Source organism: Notamacropus eugenii, chromosome 4, assembly GCF_028372415.1.
Source record: "Notamacropus eugenii isolate mMacEug1 chromosome 4, mMacEug1.pri_v2, whole genome shotgun sequence".
In the NCBI taxonomy this organism is placed as follows: domain Eukaryota; kingdom Metazoa; phylum Chordata; class Mammalia; order Diprotodontia; family Macropodidae; genus Notamacropus; species Notamacropus eugenii.
The window spans coordinates 395,566,888-395,587,161 of record NC_092875.1 but is presented as its reverse complement, the minus strand read 5'-3'; the positions used below and the strand labels follow the sequence as shown (position 1 = coordinate 395,587,161).

General features: G+C 38.2%; 1 protein-coding gene and 1 pseudogene across 2 annotated transcripts in view; both read left to right on the top strand.

Annotated features, from left to right (window-relative positions):
- Positions 1–20,274, top strand: part of BCL2 (BCL2 apoptosis regulator) — a 234,694-nt gene that overhangs the window by 109,994 nt on the left and 104,426 nt on the right. The gene's annotated exons all lie outside the window — the stretch shown is intronic.
- The window catches only part of LOC140498765 (large ribosomal subunit protein eL15-like), a 31,468-nt pseudogene extending 11,194 nt beyond the window's left edge, over positions 1–20,274 (top strand).

Here is a 20,274-nt window from a genome sequence, read left to right as displayed (position 1 = left end):
TTCTGAAATTGTTTGCTTTTATTTGAATTGTCTCAGAAATTCAAGACACACAGATAATTTCATGATACCTAATATTAACCAATAATCAATGTCAATATCAGTATCAAACAAGCTTAGGTCGTCAGGCTTCTAAGTAAATTAGATATTTTAGTTTATTCACTATCAGAGAGTAGGAAAGGAAAGAAGGGAGGGAGGAAGAAAAGAGGGAAGGAAAGACAACAGGAAGGAAGGAGAGAAAGATGAATGGAAGGAAGAAAGGAAGAATGCAAGAAAGAAGGACGAAAAGGAAGGAAGGAGAGAGAAAAAAGGCAGGCAGGGAGGGAAGGACTTATTAAGCATCTACAATGTTCCAGGCATTGGGGGTACTTCTTTAAAAATATTTACTTATTTGATCCTCATAACCATTTGAAGTAGGTACTATTATTATACCCATTTTATAGATGGAGAAATTAAGACAGACACATTAAGTGATTTGCCCAGGGTCCCATTATAGTGTTTGAGATTGAATTTGAACTCAAGACTTCTTGACTCCAGGTCTAGCTCTCTAGAGAGTACTGGACTCTATGGGTGTGAATATGGTTACAGAGTGAGGGAGCAGGTTGGAAATTTGAAGATTCAAAGGTGCACAGGTGAGAAGAACCAGAAGTTGAATCAATGAATGGCCTGACTCACAAGATGTTTTGTGCCTCATGTGTGGATAAATACATGGTATTTGTTTCTCATTTATGTGCTAAGCACTGAAATGGGTTATTGAGAGAAATTTCTGGAGGTCTTCAGGAAAGTGTATGTTAAATTTTAAATGACTTAGTCATAGCTATACTTACCCAAAAGTGGGAGAGAGGTGGTGAGATCTCTAGGTCCTGCCCAGCACTTAGGATTCTTTATTTAGATTCAAAGCTCAAAAATGTGTTTGATGGACTATGTATGGCAAAGTGCCCAAGTATTTGGTGGTTGGAACAATGTGTGGTGTAGTAAGATCTCTGGACCAGCCATCAGGAGATGGCTTCCAGCTCCACTACCAACTTGTTGTATGACCTTGGGCAACATACTTTATTCTTCACTGAGACAAACATTTCTTCATCTATAAAATAGAGATGGGAAGGGGTGAAGATTGAAGGTCCCTGGTAGATTTAACATTTATTTGGTTCTCTTAGGGAATAGGAAGTATAGCTTAGAGAAGTATGTCTCCCTACATATGGACAGGACAGATAGCCAACCCTGAGAGTCATGACCATGTGCTAACTTTTGAGCTGATTCACAGGTCAGGGCCACATTATACCCATGGGTCATATCTGTGGCTTACTATTAGAGTTGGGGCTATCAATAGACAAGGTTAGGCACAGTGCATGTGTGGGGGAGGGGAGGAAAAGAGGGGAAACCACAGAAAGATAAACTTTTCATAAAGGCACAGGTTTTTAAAGTCAGAAAATTCCATTCCCTATGGCATGCGGCTATTTATTTTGTGATGTCAAGTTATATGTTACAGTGAAGACTTAAAACATGCAGTGGATATGGCCGCATGAGGAGGGAATACTTTTCAAGTCTAGCCAAGGACAAATATGCCTGTCATTGAGACTTATTTACTCTAATGTCCTCTTGCATCCATGGGCTTCTCACTCAACTGGTGAGTAATTATTCATGAGAGCCAGTGTGCTGAGACCCAAAACTGTACTGGGGGTTCTCAACCCACTACCTATGAGCATTCAGAATGGCACAGTTAATCAGTCAACAAATAGTTATTGAATTCCTACTGTGTGCAAGAGATCATGAGAGATGCAGGGAAGCAGCCCGGCTTAATTAGTGAATGAAATGCTAGAGTTGGCATGGACAATCTTTGATCTGAATCCCTCCTCAGACACTTACTGGTTCTTACCATAGATAGTCATTTAACCACTGAGAACCATAGTTCTCTCAATTGTAAAATGTGGATAAAAATATTTGTGTACTACCTACCACATAGTCCAACATTAGTCCAACATTATTACAATATAGTTCAGGGTTGTTCTGAGGAAAGCACTAAATCAAGAAATTATTAGTATTATTCTAAGTCATGGCCCTTACCCTCAAGGACTTAGAATTTAGCTGGGGAGGTAAAACATGTAAGAATGAAAATATGACTAATGGTCTAATCCTGGATGACAACTCTTACCAAAAACCACTTTTGCATTCCAAGAATGTGCCCCTTTTTTATTGCCTGATAGTCCACCTGTGGTCAGCACCCACTTGTAGCTTTTGGGAGAACATCTCCTGGCTGTCACCTGGCTTCCTCTGCCATGCCTCTTCCTCCTCCCTTCATTGCTTCTCAGTTGATAAGACAAAGATGGGCTTCAGGAGCTGGGGAGAGAGTGCTTCTGTGCACTCCTCATTCTGCCTCCTGTGGTTGGGCTGAGGAGAACAGATGCTTGGCAAGCTGCCGGATGGACATCTGTTTTCACCAGCCCAACCACTTGCCACCAGAGGAGTCGGAGGCTGAGGCAGGTGCAGAAGTGCTCTCTCCCTTTGTCTCTTGGGACACAAGACTGGGCTGAGCAAAACAGCTGTCCAAAAGTGAGCTCAACAGCTGTTTTCTCAGCCCATTCGGTGGACAGATTTTTGTGGTGGCTGGTAGTGTCCTGGCCAACTATTAATTCCAAGCTCTGATTATAATCAGTGATAATGATGAAATGATTTCTCCTTGGCATAAGCGAACATTGTACCCTTACTCACAGTGACATTAAGCATGAGTTTGGTAAAGTTAAATTATTGTTTAAAAGCCTGGGTAGGGGACTCAGGAAGGTCTCCTGTTTTAATTCAGTCAAGTCACGTACTCCGTATCTTAACTTTGGCCTTTGAATTTCCCATTCTTAGAAAGGAGTTAACATTATTTGTTCAGCTTATCCAGATATGATGCATTTGAGCTAGGTCAGAAGAATTATGGTATCCATCAGTTTCTCAGGATCAACACTGCAAGGGTCTGTGGTTTTGGTGTGGAAACTCCTTTCACCTTTGCAGGTCCATTAGTAGATAAATATTAGAGAGTTGCCTGAGGCTCAGAGAGCTTTATCCAGCAAGGAGCAGGATTTAAATCTAAGTTTTCCTGACTCCTGGCTCAGTGCTACTGTGCCTGCCCAGGGTCTTATTTATTTTTACAAAGTCAGGTTACATACAGCTGTTCATGTGAAGCTAAAGGTCTTCTTGGGAATGGACTCAGTAGTATTGCTACTGTGGGCAGAGACCATCCTCTGATGTGGTCAGTGGCTACCTTCTCTCAGATTTTGGTTTCCTCCTTTGTCCATGTCATTTCCCCACCTCATACCTGCGCCCTCTTCCTAGCAATCCAATAATCAGGAAAGTTCGAAGTGACCAGAGAGCTTCTTTTAAATTTAATCAAGAAATCAAAAGTCATTCATTAAGCTCTATGTGCCGGACACTGGGAATATAAATACAAACAATGAAATAATCCCTTCTTGCAGGGAGCCTACATTCTGATACGGCATTAATATGTGAAGAATAAACATAAATACATATATAAAGTAATCTGGGAGGGGAAGCATTTGCAGTTAGAGGATAAGAAAAAGCATCATGCAGAAGATGGTGCATAAGCTGGGTCTTCAACTAAGAGGCAGAACTAAGGCAAGAGTACATTCCAGGCACATGGGATGGCCAGGGCAGAGACTCAAAGACATGAGATAGGATGTTATGTGTGAGGAACATAGCTAGTTTGGCTACATTTCACAATGGAGGGGGAGAATAATGTCCAATGGAACCGGAAAGAAATTGGGATCCAAGTTGTATAGGACTTTAAAAGCTAAACAAAAGAGTTATCTTTTATCTCACTGCCAATAGGAAGATGGAGTAGGAGAGTTTCATGGTCATGTCTTTGCTTTAGGGAAAATTACCATCAACACTCTATGGAATAGATTTGAGTGAAGAGAGACTTGGGGCAGGAATCCAGTCAGGAGTTTGTTGTAATAATCTCGGCATCTAGCAAGAGATGAAGAAGGCCTGAACTAAGATGGTAGCTATGTGAGTAGAGTGAAGGGGGTAAGAAAAGAATTGTTGTGCAGGTAGAGACCTCAAGATTTGATAATTAACTGGATATGTGGGATGAGGGAGAAAGAGGAGTTGAGGATAATGACGATTATTGGGAAATTGAAACCTGGGAAGTTGAAAATATGGTGTTGCCTTCAACTGAGAGGGGGAGTCTGGAAGAAAGGTGGGTTTGGGAAGAATAATGAGTTATGCTGACCATGCTGAATGTGAGATGTTTCTGGAGTATGAAGTTTGAAATGTCTAGTAGGCAATTGGCATTATGTGATTGAACCTTGGGAGGGAGATGGGCTGGATGTATAGATCTGTGAATCATCTGCTTAGAGATGATAGCCAAAATTAAGGGAGCTAAGGAAGCAACCAAGAGAAAGAATATAGAAAGGGAAGAGAGGAGGCCACAGGGCAAAACTTTGGCATACAACTAGAAATAGGGATTAATATGGATGATGAACCGGCAAAGGAGATTGTAAAGGAACAAACAGATAGGCAGGAGAACCAGCTTAGAGTAGTGTCACAAAAGCCCGCAGAGGAAAGAGTCAACCCAGGAGGAGAGGATGGTCAGTGGTGACAAATGCAGCAGATAGGTGGAGAAAGATAAAGACTGAGAAACAGACCGTAATATCTGGCAATTAAAAGATCATTTATAGCTTTGGAGAGAGCGGTTTCTGCTGAGTGAAATGGGTGAAAGCCAAACAGCAAAAGGTTGAAGAGTGAGTGAGAGGAAAGGAAGTGGAAGCAACAAGTGTAGACAGCTTTTTCATGTAGTTTGGCTGAGAAAGAAGAGAGAAATTTCACTTGAGGGACTGATAGTATCTACTGAGGTTTTTTTAAGAATGGGGAGAACCAGTAGATAAGAAGAAGTTGAAGAGTGGGGCTGGGGATTGAGTATGCAGTGTGCTAGGGCAGAGAGGAAGGGATGTGACCAAGCACATATGTAGAGAGGGATTGCCCTTTGAAAGGAGGACTATCTGTTAGAGACCCAGGAAGAAGGAAAGAGTAGGAAAGGCTGAGACAAGAATGGAAGTGAGAGCTCTGGGCTCAGGTGCTCTTTAAGGCACACGAAGAAAGGCAAAATACTAATCTCATACTTAAAATGTCTTACAGCTGTTTAAGAAAACTCTTTAGAGTTGTTCCTTACAGCTGCTTTGAACATTCTAAAAGAAAGCCTTAAAATTTTACAAAATGGTTCAGGATCTGTTACCTGCCTGCTTGTCCATTTAGGAAAATTATCATTATAAAAGTCATTTCCACATATTTTCCTTTTCTTTGTAGGTCTATAATCATAGTAGGAAAAATATAATTACATGTTTATTGTATATGATATATACATATTATATATATAATTATATATGAATTTATAATCATATATTTACTATAAATAGTAATTTTATCAGTAATTATAATATCTGGCACATATTTATTGCTTTAAGTTTTGCAAAGCATTTTTATACTTATTTCACTTGGTGCTTTGAAGTTCGTGCAAGTTTTATTATCCCAGTTTACCCAAAAGAAACTGAGACATAAGGAAATGAACCGCCCAAAGCTGCATAGCTAGAAAATGTCAGAGATGGGATTTGAACCCAGGTTTTATCTGACTTCAAGACCAGTGATTTTTCCACACGTTTGTTCTGCATTAGATAATCCTTTCTTTTCTTATCATTTTCTGATATGTCATAAAACTTTCTACAAGACTATACTTCTTCCCACGAAATTAGCTTGGCTTCTGTTTCAACAGATTTGATTGTCCTCACTGTTCTCTGGGTCCTCAGTTTTACAGTCTGTTAAATAAGGGGATTGGACTAGGCAAAGTGATATACATTTATTAAGCACCTACTATGTTCATAGCACTGTGCTAAGTTCATCTTTTTTATCATACTATGTTATGGAAATGCTCGTTTTATCCCATAAATTAAAAATAAAATAAATGAATATAAAAAATAAAGGCAAAAACAGTCCCTGCTCTCACAAAGATAGTAGTCTAATAGGGAAGATAACTTGCAAACAATAATACAAACACAACATGTAGACAAGCTAAATCAGAGATTATCTCAGAGGGAAGGCCCTAGCATTAAGAGGGATCAGAAAAAAATTTCTTGTAGAAGGTGGGATTTTAGTTGAGACTGGAGGAAGTCAGGAGGCAGAGATGAAGAGGAACAGAATTCTAGGCAGAGAGAACAGCCATTGAAAAGACATGGAGGCAGCCGGTGGATGTCTTGTTTAAAGAACAGTAAAGAGGCCAGTGTTGTTGGATCACAGAGCAGAAAGGAGGGGAATAAGATATAAGCAGACTAGAAAGGTGGAAAGAGTCTAGGATATGAAGGGATTTAAAAGTTAAACAGAGAACTTTATATCTGATTCTGGAGGCAATAGAAGTCTGTAGAAATTTATTGAAGGGAATGACATGGGTAGAGCTATGCTATAGGAAGAATGCTTTGAAGATTGAATGGAGGATGGACTGGAGTAAGAAGAGACTTGAGAAAGGGAGACCAACCAGCAGACTATTGCAACAGTCTGGGGGTGAGGTGATGAATGCCTTCACTAGGTGAGTGGCAGAGTCAGAGGAAAGAAGGGGATATAAAAAGAGATATTATGAAGATTAAAATCAGTAGGATTTGGCAATTGATTGGATATGGAGGGTGAGAGAGAGTGAAGAGTTGAATCTTGTAACTGGAAGGATGATGGTGGGTTTGGGGGGAAACATAACGAGTTCAGTTTTTAATAAGTTGAGTTTAAGTTGTCAACAAGACATCAGGGGCGATTGGAGATGTGAGACTGATGATTTCTAAGGATCTTCCCAACTTCTGAATCTATGTTCCTAAATTACCATCCTTCAGGCTTCAGAATGGGCGTATATTTTTCTATGCAAACATTTAGAAAGCTAATACCAATCTGTTAACCCCATCCAGTTAATTATTTCTTTGTAACTCTCCTTTCTAGCCCTCTGTATTTTCACTAACACCATGTAGCTAAGGGATAAGCAAGCCATCCCCTTATTGTACAGGTAAGGAAGCAGAAGCTTGGAGTTGTGACTTGCTGTGGTTAGCAGTCTGGTTAATACGTGTTAGAGGTGGGATTTGAACCCAAATCCAGTGCACCTACCATGTTGCTTTCCATTGTTTACCAGAAAAAATGATTTTTACCTTTTAAAGCATCAAAAGTCTTATTATAACCTATGTGTGTCACATTTTTTTTTGTGCAAATCTTTGCAAATTGCATTACTGTTTTTCATTACATTAATTTTACTGAGCATAATTTTTCAGTGCCTCATTTTGTGCCTTATTATTTTGGGAATCATTTTTTGTAATGTGCTTTAAATATAGTGAGGTCCTAAGGGACTCCTAAAGCAAACAAGCTATTTTCTGCTGTGCTAAATAATTATCTTCTGGCCCTCTCCTCTTCTGCACTGTCAGTGTCTGCTGTTCTTCAGCATAGCTCCCACTTTTAATTGCAGTTACTGCTGTGACTTTCTCTCACTGCTGCATCTCTCCTTCTAGACAGACCTCCTCTTCTCTGTGTTCTCTCTTTTCTTGTGTTCTTACGTTTATGTGTTCTTGTTTCCTTTATCTTCTTTGTCTCCTTTCCCTCCTGTTTCTTCCATGAGTCTTGGCTTTTACACCAAACAGCTTGTCTTTTGTAGTCATGGTGTAATGTCATGGAATGAGCTACCAACTAGTCTTATAGGCAAAAAGCTTGGTTTTTCTTACCGTTCCTAGAGGTGTAACCCTGGGCAAATCATGTAAGTTCTTTGAACCTCCATTTCCTGATCTATGAAATTACAGGAATACTATTTTCATGATCCACTATGCTTCACAAGTTCATTGGGAAGAAAATACTTTGTAAATCTTAAGAGTCCTACAAAAATGGGGCTTAGGATTATCTATAGCCAATGAGTACTTCACTTCTGGTTGATGAACTGACCAATTGTTGGACTTGATGAATCTCAAAGATCACTTTCAATCAATCAGTCAATCAACAAACATTTATTAATGATAACTTTCAGCTCTACCAATCTCATGTTATATCAGTCTAAGCAGACTGTAAGCCCAGTACGAATCAATAGGGTCATATGGCAGTCAAGAATACCAAGGCAGTTTTAGGCTTCATCTAGAGAGGGCAAATGCCCAGATTGTGGGAGTAGATAATACTGATATACTTTGCCCTATTCAGATTCCATGTGGAGTACTGTACAGTTACCCTTTCCACATTAGTGACTTTTCTCATCATGGTTTCACTATGTCACAGGTCAGCATATAAAATTAAATGGGATTTTGAGGGGAGTTCTATGGAAGCTGCAGGCAACACATGAAGGCCAACAAACAGATAACGCAGAGCCTATGACCAAATACTTAACCCAAATTTTGCAGTAAGATACTGTAAACACTCCATAAAAGGAAAAAGAAAAGATTCAGACTTCTTCTCTGGTATGAAGGGAGGGCCAAAAATTTTATGTGGATTTTCCAGATTGCACAGGTCCCATACTCCTAAACCCCATGATATGGAAGGGATAACTGTATTCAGTTATGGAATCTCTAAGAAGCAAGAATACTGACAAGCAAGAGCCTTCTAGAGGAGGACAGTGTGCTGAAGAGCCTCAAGATCATGCTGTATGAGGATCTTGGAAGGTCCCCAGGATGTTTAGCCTGGGAAAGACCCAGAGGGTGACCCAATAACCGTTTTCAAGTACTTGATGGGTTTTCACATGGAAGAAGGATTAAATTTGTTTGCTTAGCTCCAAAGGGTTAGATCTAGTAGCAATGAGTGAAGCTGCAGAGAGGCAGCTTTCAGCTCAGTATAGATAAAAAAATTTTTAACAATGAGAACTGCCTCAAAGTGGAGTGGGTTGCCTTGGTAGTGGCAGACCAAGGCTGTATGAGCACTCCTTGGGAATATTATAGAGGCATTCTTGGTAGGATTAGGTTGGTCTTGATGGCCTCTGATGCTTCTTCAGATTATGTGGTTCTCTGGTCTCAAGGCTTTTGACTATTTGGGGGATGTTTTCATCCCTGCTGACCACTCAAAAATTCCTTCCTGTAAGGTATGTTGCATCTTTTAAAAGTGATCTTTGCTTGAGATGATTGAGGTTGCTCTAGGTAATTTAAGCATTACCATATTTTGAAATGGAGAAGCAAATTCTGCCCTAAGATGGTCCATGTCCCTTCCAACTTGTCCATTCGTCCTATCGTGCTCACATAGCATTTTGTTTTGTAACTATCTAATCAACCTATCATACATTATGAAGCAATATTGCTATCTATGATGGTATCTTGACCCCTTATATATTTTAAGTTCCTTGTGGAAAGGGACTAAGTGTAGGCACTTAATAGATATGTATTATATTTGTATCTTACTAAAGAACATTGACACTCTTAACAATATGTCACATCTTAGTTTTATGGATAATGGACCATTCTAGAATGGCACATCCTTAGAAGCTGGGTATGACATTCTTTAACATGGTTTCATCATTATAGTGAAACTAGGATGGAATTTCAGTCTTATTTAGCTTCTGAATTCCCTTATGTTTGTGGGTTTGCCAGACCCTTAACAGTATTTCAGTGTAGTTTTTTTGTGGTTTAATGTGTATACCAGTCTGAACTCAGTAGCTCTGTGGTTTATCATTTACTGAGAACTGTGTTTTTCTAAGAAAATGCTTTCTTCCTGGTGCATTTCTAAACTAAATCCTTTTTCTGTGAGTACATCAGCTTTAAGGGTTACTATGTGGGACGCCATTGGTGTCAATAAGACTAAACAATCACCCAATTCACAGTGCAGGTGACTTTAACAGAAATCATATTGACTGAAATAGTATTAAGCACGTGATGCCGGCATGTGACTTTTGAACATCTGCCAAGAAAAGCACACAAGTGGCTAAATCTGGCTGCAAAAGCAAGGGATTTGCTTGTCTTGCCTCATCTGTAAGTAAGGTCCTCCCACACACGTTTATGGGGAATGTGAACCTAATCTTTATGGCTTTGGAAGGAAAATAATAACGTACACAGTCCGTATGAGCCTGCAGACATGCTTTGCACTTTCACTACCTTCTAGTATATAGGTCACTTCTTGGGCTCTAGACTTAGGAGTGGGGAAGTGTATGTATCATGAGACGAAAACATTAAGAAGCTTCAGTTTGCCCTTTACATAACTTCTTTCTCTTCATGAAATCAGATTGGGAGGAACCCTAGATTTTTTTTAGGGAAACTCAAAATTTCCCTAACAGGAAGAGCGTGTTTTATGAGGCAGGCACTGATTCAATTTTTCACAATTGGACAAAAACTCATCAACTTGTTATGTTTGTGATTATTATTATTATTGGTATGTTCTAGACAAGGCTTAAGTGAATAAAAGGTACGTACTATCTGCTGTTGTATGACTTAATGGAAGGAAGCCTAAATGACTTGAATAACTATTAGATTTTTTTTTAACAGGAAGGATTCAGTTCAGCATCATTGAAGGTAGTAGACTTTGTTTTGGGTGCTGACTCCCTAGTTCATTCAGTGACCATTTATTTTAAGTGCGTACTATATGCAGAGTATGGTACTTGAGCACTGAGGGACATAACACAGTTTAGACAACATAATAGTCTTTCCCCAGAAGGAGTTTGTAGTCTAGGAAGGGGATAAGAAATGAAGGTGATCACATCAGCAGATTATGGACACAACTTGCTGCCAAGTTAAAGTAATATGAAATGCCATTATATTTTACATTCCGGGGGAAAAAAAAAACATCTCACATCAGCTATATGTATTATGTCTTGCTATATATGCCACTCTGCTTATATAAAGTGCTATATAAAATCAATATAATTGTATCCAGAATGGATTATGGAAAGTAAGAGCTTCTTAAATCAAGAGGGCTTTGCCAGTGTAAGTTGTAGTGAGTGTGAAGTATGAAAGTATAGAAACTAGGTTTGCAGACTTACTGTCACCTGGGAAGGGATCCATGCAAAGAATCATGTTGATCAAGGAGATGTAGGAGAAGACATTATCATTAAGAAACAAGTATGAATCCATAGCACTTTTTTGGCATAGCTTCCAAAAAGCACAAAAAAACTTAAATGTCATAAATTGAGACTAGTGCACAGAAAGCAGAATGGAATGATGCTAGAGCCTTGCACTTCTTATGTGGGATGAGTTGAAATAAGGGAAATAGGTAAGCTAATGAGGTCAGTGAACTGGGTCAGAAAAGAATCAGATCACATGTGAGGATCCAGGGTGTGGGTTACAGGGGCTGACTGTAGGAGAGCAATCTTAGAAGTAGTTCTAAAGGAGAAACAACTAGATTTAACACAGCCCTGCAAAAGTGAATGGGAAGAAAATAAGAGGATTCAGATATCTGAAAGAATGACAGTAAAATAGGCAAAGAAAACAGTGAGCTGAAAGGAGAACAGAAGACATTTGAGAAATATCAATTAGCTTGGACATATGACTGAACTGAAACTAAGATCAAAATGATATCTTTCAATCCAGCTTCTTTCAGTAGTCAGTAATTCAGTTTCTTCTTTTTCATTCATAAAGCAATAACAATAAAAATCACTAATTAAACATATTTACCTATAGAATTGTAGTTAGTGTTAATTTGGATTATGGAAACTAATATTCATAAAATGTAATATGAGGATGATTGAAAATCATTAAATAAGATATTCAGAAAAGTCAGTATTTTGTCACATTTAGTTAACATTAACCCCACATTTACCATATAAAGATCAAAATCTTTACTCCTTGAGCCCATAAAACCCAGTCCTATCTCCTCCCAGCAGAAGACCTTACCCCCATTCTACTGATATCAGAGCTACCTAATGTGAGTTCTCCTTCTTCCTGTCTCTGCCTCTGAATGTTTTTGAGCATGTCACACCTTATTCAGTAAATTTCAGTGTCTCCCTATTACTTCCAAGATCAAATATAAAATCCTCTATTTGACATTTCACAACCTGGACCTTTCCAGTGTATTATGCTTCACTTGCCTCTACTATGTAAACTATGATCTAGCTACGTTGGCCTCCTTGCTGCTTGTTCCTTACACATGTTGTCTGCACTGTTTGGTATGAACGTCATTTGATAAGATCATTTTTTTGGACTCTTTGTATCCCATCATTTAACACGGTGCCTGGCAAATGGTAAAAGCTTAATAAATACTAATTGATTGATTGATTTCACCCAACCTACTTTTAATCTACCATTTCAGATATACATTACTCTTCAACATACTCTCTGACCCAACCAAATTGCTCCACAGCCCAACTCCATGCCTTTTTACAGGCTGTTTGCTGGGTCTGGAATGTACTCTCTCCACCTTTACCCGTTAGAATTGTTATTTCCTTCCAAAGTTCAACTTAAGTGCCACTTTATTGAATGTAAACTCCTTGAAAGCAGGGACTGTTTTATTTGTCTTTTTACTCCCAGAACCTAACAGAGTGCTTGGCTCTTGATAAAAGAATGTTGGTTGAATGAATCACAGTTTCCTTGGGAAGAGGTAGATGACAACAGTATTTTTACAAATGAAAAAGATTCATGATAGAGTTCAGTTAGTGAACCAAAGATTTCTCATTCAATAGTCTCTACAATCCTTTTCGTATTTACCAAGCCCCTTCTGCATTCACGAAATTACTACAACATGTAGAGCAAGGTTTCTTAACCTGGGATCTATGCCCCGCCCCCTCTTTAAAGGGTCCTTGGATAGTTTGCACAAGGTTTGTGAATTTGAATGGAAGGGAGGAGATTTGTCTTTTCCCCTCCTTAACCATTAATTGATATATATCACTTTATTCATTTAAAAAAATATTCTCAGAAAAGGACCAAAAACTTCATCAGGCTGCCAAAAGTGATTCATGTCTCACACAAAAAGGTTAAGAACTTCAGCTCTCAAGTATATATGTATTTTAGTTTTGAACTTCCTGTGTATTACCAGGGATGTCACCACCTTTCTTCCCTTCTTCCCCATGTCAGCCCCAGTCCTCCACAAAATGACTAGACTAGATTCTTTTCTTTCAATAGCAATCCTCCAGAATTTATTCACTGGCAGCCCCTACTGTTTTGGGGCTGTTGCTGCCTCTCTGCCTTAATACATAAATAGCAAATCAGCAGGGGAGGTCTGTGTATGTCTTATTGATGAATCCATTTCTTATAGAGAACCAGGTATTATTTTTTTTCAGTTATATTTTCTGTTTCTGGCAAATAGGTTTAGTTTAGAAAGTCTGTGGCTACTGTAAGCTTTCTAGATTTTTATTTTCTTCATCCTTAGTTTTGTGTATGAAACCCACTGACCTTAAGATGGACTTTACTGTATATGCCCATCTGAGACCAGTCTTTCTACATTTACCGGCCATGAAACTGGGAGAGAACCTTGACTTTGGGGTTTTTTTTGCTTGTTTGTTTCTTATGTGAGAAAGACTTTTCCTTTTTTTTGCTTAAACAAGATTTTATCCCTTGGGCTACTAGCTGTAAAAATCTTGCTGTTCCCTCACTTGTCTCTTGGAGCTCTCAGGGTCCTGAACTGATTGTGACTTCTCTCTCCTATATTGTTGCCTTATCCTCTTTGTCCAGGTTGGTTTTAATTTAATTCAATTGAATTCAATTAAACAAACGCTCAGTATCTGCTCTGTGCAAAGCAGCGTGTTAAGTTGATGGAGATATAAAGTAGGTTAGTATTTGGGAGAAAAACAAGTTCATGAAGAGCTGTGATAAAAGGAAATAAAATGTAGTAATCAATCAATATTTATTAAATATCTACTGTGTGCTAGGCACTATGTTAGGCACTGGAGATACAGAAAGAGGCAAAAGACAAAGAAAAGAGGCAAAAAACTGCCCTCAAGGAACTTACAGTCTAATAGGGGAGAAAGCATGTGAGCAAATATATACAAAGTGAGCTACATACAGGATAAATGTTGTTCATTTGTTTCAGTCGTGTCTGACTTTTCGTGACCCCATTTTAGGTTTTCTTGACAAAGATGCTGGAAGGGTTTGACATTTCCTTTTACAACTCATTTTACAGATGAGGAAACTGAGGCAAACAGTGTTAAGTGACCTGCCCAGGGTCCCATAACTAGTAAGTATCTGAGGTTGGATTTGAACTCATGAAGATGAATCTTCCTGACTCTAGCTCCAAAACTTCACCACCTAACTGCCCCCACAGGATAAATAGGAAATAATTTAAAGAGAGAAGGTGCTATAATTAAGAGACTTTAGGGAAGACTTTCTGTAGAAGGTGGGATTTTAATTGGAATTTAAAGGAAGCAGGGGAAAGGAGACATCCAGGCAAACTGCTGTGAGAAATTTGAAAAGGGATTGTGATCAAGCATGAAAATAATAGTTGTTCTTTAAACTGTTCAGTCTCACCTGGGATGGGAGTGCAGGGAGAGTTTGAAGGGATTCTTCTAACCTCTCAAAACAATTGCTGTGATACTTACCTGGGAAGTGGGCTTTTCTGTCCAGTGGCCATATGTTTGCATCTGAGCCCACTGCTCTCTGTAGACCATGTCACCTTGTGACCTAGCAGTCAAAACATAAGGTATAGGCCATCACAATCCCCTCTCCCAAGCTCAGGTTTCTCTGAAAACAAGTCTTCTTTCTAGATTCTTAAACAAAACCCCTTTGGTGAACCTCCTATCAAATTCTTCTTTTCACACTTCCTTGACTTTTAGCTCTTTGGTAGCTTGAAGATGGCAGACATAAACACTTGGCCCAGTTAACATTGAATCCCTTTTCTTGGTTTTTCCTCTTGTTCCAATCATCTCTGAGTCTTTGTTGTATCCATACATGGGTCAGGACCTTCTCTGAGCTGAGAAGTTGTTTATTATGTTGTAGGCTTCACAAAATAATGTACTCATATAGAATATTGTTAGAATTGGAGAAGACCTTAAGACTATTTAATGCTATGCCCTCATTTGACAGAGAAGGGAACTAAGGCCTGAAGTGATCAAGTGACCTGTCCAAAGTTTCACAGCTAATAAGTAGAAAAGCTGGAACTCAAAACTAGATGTTGTAAGTGTATCCATTTGTTCCATGTAGTACATAGCAGCCAACTTTTCATCCTTAATAATCAATACTGTATCATACTGTCCCTATCCCATTATTTTAGGTCTTTAAAAATGTGTTTTATCATTGTTGTATATAATAAACTCCCCCTTGTACATATTAATTCTTGTATCAATAGAGTCACATTTGTTTGTGGTTGTAGCTGTCTGTGTTCATTAGACCAAGACCATAGATTTGGTCCTTGTATTGACTCCTTAGATTCTCTTCCTCGTTTAGGTCTAAACTAAGTCCATATTCTTACTCACCAAATTGGTTTGGTTTAGAGTGTAAGCATGGATCAGTGCAAATCTATCACCAATACTGGAAAAATACTCAAAGCATATGCCTCTCCTAATGAAGGGCAGGGTGATGAGGATGTGTGTCTCAGGAAATCTATATTTTTACGATTAAAAATGAGCTATTTGTTTTTCAAAAATCATGTGAGTAAGAAGGATGTTAAGAAATGTTCAATTTATTGCATGTTTAAGGTATTCCTTTCCATAACAGGTAATTTTTCAGTATGAAGAAGCATGATGAAAATGCGTTGCCCAATTCCCAACAGAGGAGCAAATGAGTAGTGATGGAAAATGTTTGTCTGTCATGGTTGTTTTACTATAATTTTTCAGATTTTTCCTCTGGTCAAACTATCCAGTTTTTAGTTGCTAGAGGTATATTCAACATCTTTGATAATAACCTTTTATTTAAATTATAATGGCTTCATGTTTATTTCCCTCTGTTTATGAGTAGTCATGAAAGAGTTATGTCATCTTCATTGAGTTACCCTAATTGAGCTAACACCATGTAGCTCAAATCTTTTACGTTTTCTTTCAAACTTCTGTTTTTATTTTCTACTTTAGCATTTCACAAGAATAATTTTTTTAATGAAATTAAGATAATCAAGCCCAAGGATATGTTTTTGCATCTAACAAAGCCACTTTGGTTATATATATTTAGTCATTCTGTTTATACTTATTATGGCAGAACTTGCCAAAAATATTAGTCATCTAAATTCAGTCTTATCTGATTACCAAAATAAATAGCCATCAGAGTCACTGCTATATAAATCTAACAATCTGGAATTTTAGATGTACAATTTCTAGGCAATTATCTTCCATGTGGGATCTCTCCTTCATATGACATTGCTAACCACTCTCTCCTTGACATCTCTCCTTCCTTGTCTTACATATGGAACGCCATGCCTTGTTTATTTCCTTCATTGACTCTGACTCTTCTGCTTGACCCTTAACTATGAACACTTCTCAGGTCTTGTTCCTTCACTCTGTGCTCTTCTCTTGAAGAGCCTTTCAATCACCACACTTCAGTTTTCTCCCAGATGACAACTCCCAAATCTGTATCACCAGTTACCAGGGTGTTTTTTCTCATTTGGGCTCTAATTCCATATCTTCAGAGGCCTTCTGAAATTTTGCTTGCAAACATTCTTTAGTGACCTCAAACTTTTCAAATTTCAATCCTCAGATCTCAGACACCTCAGAATTCAAAATCCAACTCCAAACTTTGATTTATTGTCATACCTCTTAAATCAGCCATTCCTCACAACTTCTCTCCCTTTGTCAATGACATATCTAAGTTCGAAACCTGGAAATCTTCTTTGACTCATTCCTTTTTTCTTATCACCTGAAGTCAACCAGTCAGTATTACTTCCATCTTGGAATCACCTCTTATTTCTGTTCCTTTTATATTTTTTACCACCAAAACCATTTCACTTCATACCTAGATTATTCCAATAGCCTCTTAGTTGACCTTAATTCTGCCCATATTTAAGTCTAGCCTGTATATACTATTGACATGCCAATATTCCTTAAACATTCTTTCACAATGTTATTACACTGCTTAGAAATCTTCAGTGGCATGGACCCTGTCTTCACGTAATACTTAGCATGTGGTATGTCATAAATACATGTGGATTGATTGAAAAGATGCTACAATGAGTCCATGATTCAAGATCACTCTTCTGGGTATTGTCTGGATTTTCACCGTGCAGCATCTCCAGTCACTGGCTTTAAAAGACACAAACAGTGATTTATTAACAAGCACTATGAGCTTGGACTCAGATCTGAAAGGGACGCCTGGCCCTCCCACTTTCTAACTGTCATTTAACTTCTCCAAGTTTTTCCATCTATAAAAAGTTAAATGATAATCTTTGCCTATCTGATAGTGCTATTGTGAGAAGCAAACGAGATAAATCATATGAAGCTAAACTTTACATGTATCGTCATTACAGTTTAAGAGCTCTCACTATTTTTATTATAGAGAAACAACAAAGGTTCCAGAGAACCACTAAAGTCACCTATCTGAAAATGAAAGCTGTGGGCAAAGTTAAAGGCATTAGAATTATTTAATATGAAAAAGAGAAACTTATTGTCTGACCTGATAAAACAAGGGCATCATTTATTCTCTGCCTGTAAGGACAAGCTCTTTATATGAGTTATAACTTTTTTTGTCTTCATTTGCTTTGCTAGAAGGCTCTTTAGTCCAATACATGAGAAGTAAAATTTACTTCTTATGAAACAACAAATGGCCTTTCATTTTCTTAGATTTCCATTCATCACCTGTTGTTATTTAATATCTGAATGTAGCATTGGCATATATTCTCTTTTTCTATCCAGATCCGCCAGTGACCATGCTGGGAGGAGCTAAATCATTTGTCTCTGTGCTCCTTGGAACCAACTTCTCATGTTTATCTCAACCATTTTCAGTCTCTCTCAACCCCTCCTTTTTATATCTTGCTGTATGTCTCGTTTCCCCCATTAGAATATAAGCTTCTTTTAGGACAAAGAGTGTTGTGCCATTGTATTTGAATCCCCAGTTCTTAGCACAAGGTTGGGCACAGAGTAGGTGTTTAATGGCCATTTTCCATTCACTTTTTTCTGAAAGAAAGGAGCCCAGGGAAGCTGTTTATATCTGTCTATTTGAAGCTCTCTCTTGAAAAGAAAGAGATGGCGGGAATATATGTGTTTACATTCTTCTTTGAAGGGATAGTACTATTCACATTAGGTCTTACCACTAAATAAACAGACAGGTGTTGAATGATAATTAACTGTACTATTTCTTAGTTCAAATATAAGATAATCATTGTTAAGATAATCAACTTGAAATCCAGCCATTTCAAGTAATTTCACTGAGTCTACATATGTAACATACAGGAGTGGTTCTTTGCTCATTTCTATGGGCCACAAAGAGTGAAACAAGCAAGACCTGTTACTTATGTATAGTATTCTGCCCACCCACCCCCAATATAGTAAATTAGAGGTGACCAGAAACCTAATTGCTATTTACTAAAAGTTTTTTGTTTCTTAAATCTGGAAAAATAAAAGTAGATTAGAAATGAAATAGTTTTAACTAAAATGAACTTGAATTTAGTTTTCGATACAGAATTTGTGTATATCAACTACATTATTATGTTTGTCTATCAGGATGGTGGTGTGTCTTAGATGTATCCAAACTTTAAATGTAACATTTTTACCATCAGCCTATTGTTGCATTAATATATTACAGTCACAAAATGTATCTGGTGGATATTTTTTTTTAAAGCATGAGCTCACTTGCTACATCTGTCCACTTTCTGAATATTTAAGAATTTCTTTATTCTTTTTGCTACGTAAGTGGGATGATAGTTTCTATACAAGACCTTGATAGCAGTCACTAAGAAATCTTGGATGAAGATTTGAGGCCTGTATCCTCACTTTCAAACATAGAAGAAAGAGGAATTATTTTGAAATAAAATTTTGTCTTTTGCTTATAGGAGTAGACATAGAGGGCAGCTAGGTGGTACAGTGGATAGAGTTTGGGCCTGGACACCAGAAAAACCTAAGTTCAAATCCAGCCTCAGATACTGACTAGCTGTGTGACTGGGCACTTCTCCTTGTTTACCTCAGTTTGCTTGTAAAATGAGCTATAGAAAGTAATAGCAAACCATTCCAGTATCTTTGCCAAGAAAACTCCAAATGAGATCATAAAGAGCTGGACATGACTGAAATGACTGAACCACAACAACAACAAGTAGAGGGTAACTCAAATTTGATTTTTTGCCATTCATTCTTGACATTTTCAAAAGTATATTGGTGGAAAAAGGATATTGAGCCCTAGAAAGTATCATCCATTTTCTTAAGGCATGATTGCTGAATGAGGATCTACAGTCCTAGCACACTTGACCTTTTCACATGTTCCAAGGATATTGATGGATACTTCCATCTATGGAGTTTAGCATGGGATTTAAAACTGGTTGCAAGTTACAAAGATTCAGTGGCTGAAGTTTTTCATGTAGGACCCTACATTGGCTAAAGCATCCAAAGAAAGGTATGGCTCCTTGGTTTGAAAAAGGTGAAATTATTTAAATTATTTAAATCTTGGGGTTATAGTATTGTTATAACCTAGACCAGAGATGGAGAACCTATGACCTTGAGGCCACATGTGACCTTCTACATCCTTGGGTGCAGCTTTTTGACTGAGTCTGAGTTTTATAGAACAAATCCTTTTATTAAGGGTATTTGTTCTGTGAAGTTTGGATTCAATCAAAGGGCAGCACTTGAGGACCTAGAGGGCCACATGTAGTCCCAAGACCACCAATTCCCCACCCCTAGCCTAGACCTTGCTTATACTTGTGTGAGGAGAGTTGGATAACCAGCACTCTTGCAGAAGGAGAACACATTGTTGATCAGGAACAGTCTCAGATTATGAAAGTATATTCAATGTAAAACCTAGGAAAACAGTAGTCATGAAGCTGGAAGAAGTTGAGTGTTGAACCTGGGATCAGGAGGACACAAGTTAGAAACCTGCCTCAGACACTTACTAGTTATGTGACCTTGGACAAGTAATTTATTTTCTCTCAGCAGTATTTTTTTTAAATCTGTAAAATAGGGATAATAAAAGCACCTACCTCACAAGGCTGTCATGAGTATCAAATGAAATGACATGTAAAGTCCTTTGCAAGTCTTAAAATGCTATGTTAGTGGCTATTATTCCTCATTATTATTTGACTCATGTATGTCTAGAAGGCAGCCCTTGACTGCTAGCATGCTAGCAAATTTTGGGTTCTGAGTGTGTGTAATAATGATAATCGTATGGCTTCCCCAGTTATGATCAGACCATTCAAACACAGCCCTTCATAGGAGAGAGGGAGAGAGAGAGAGAGAGAGAGAGAGAGAGAGAGAGAGAGAGAGAGAGAGAGAGAGAGAGAGAGAGAGCGAAAGAGAGAGAGAGAGAGAGAGAGAGA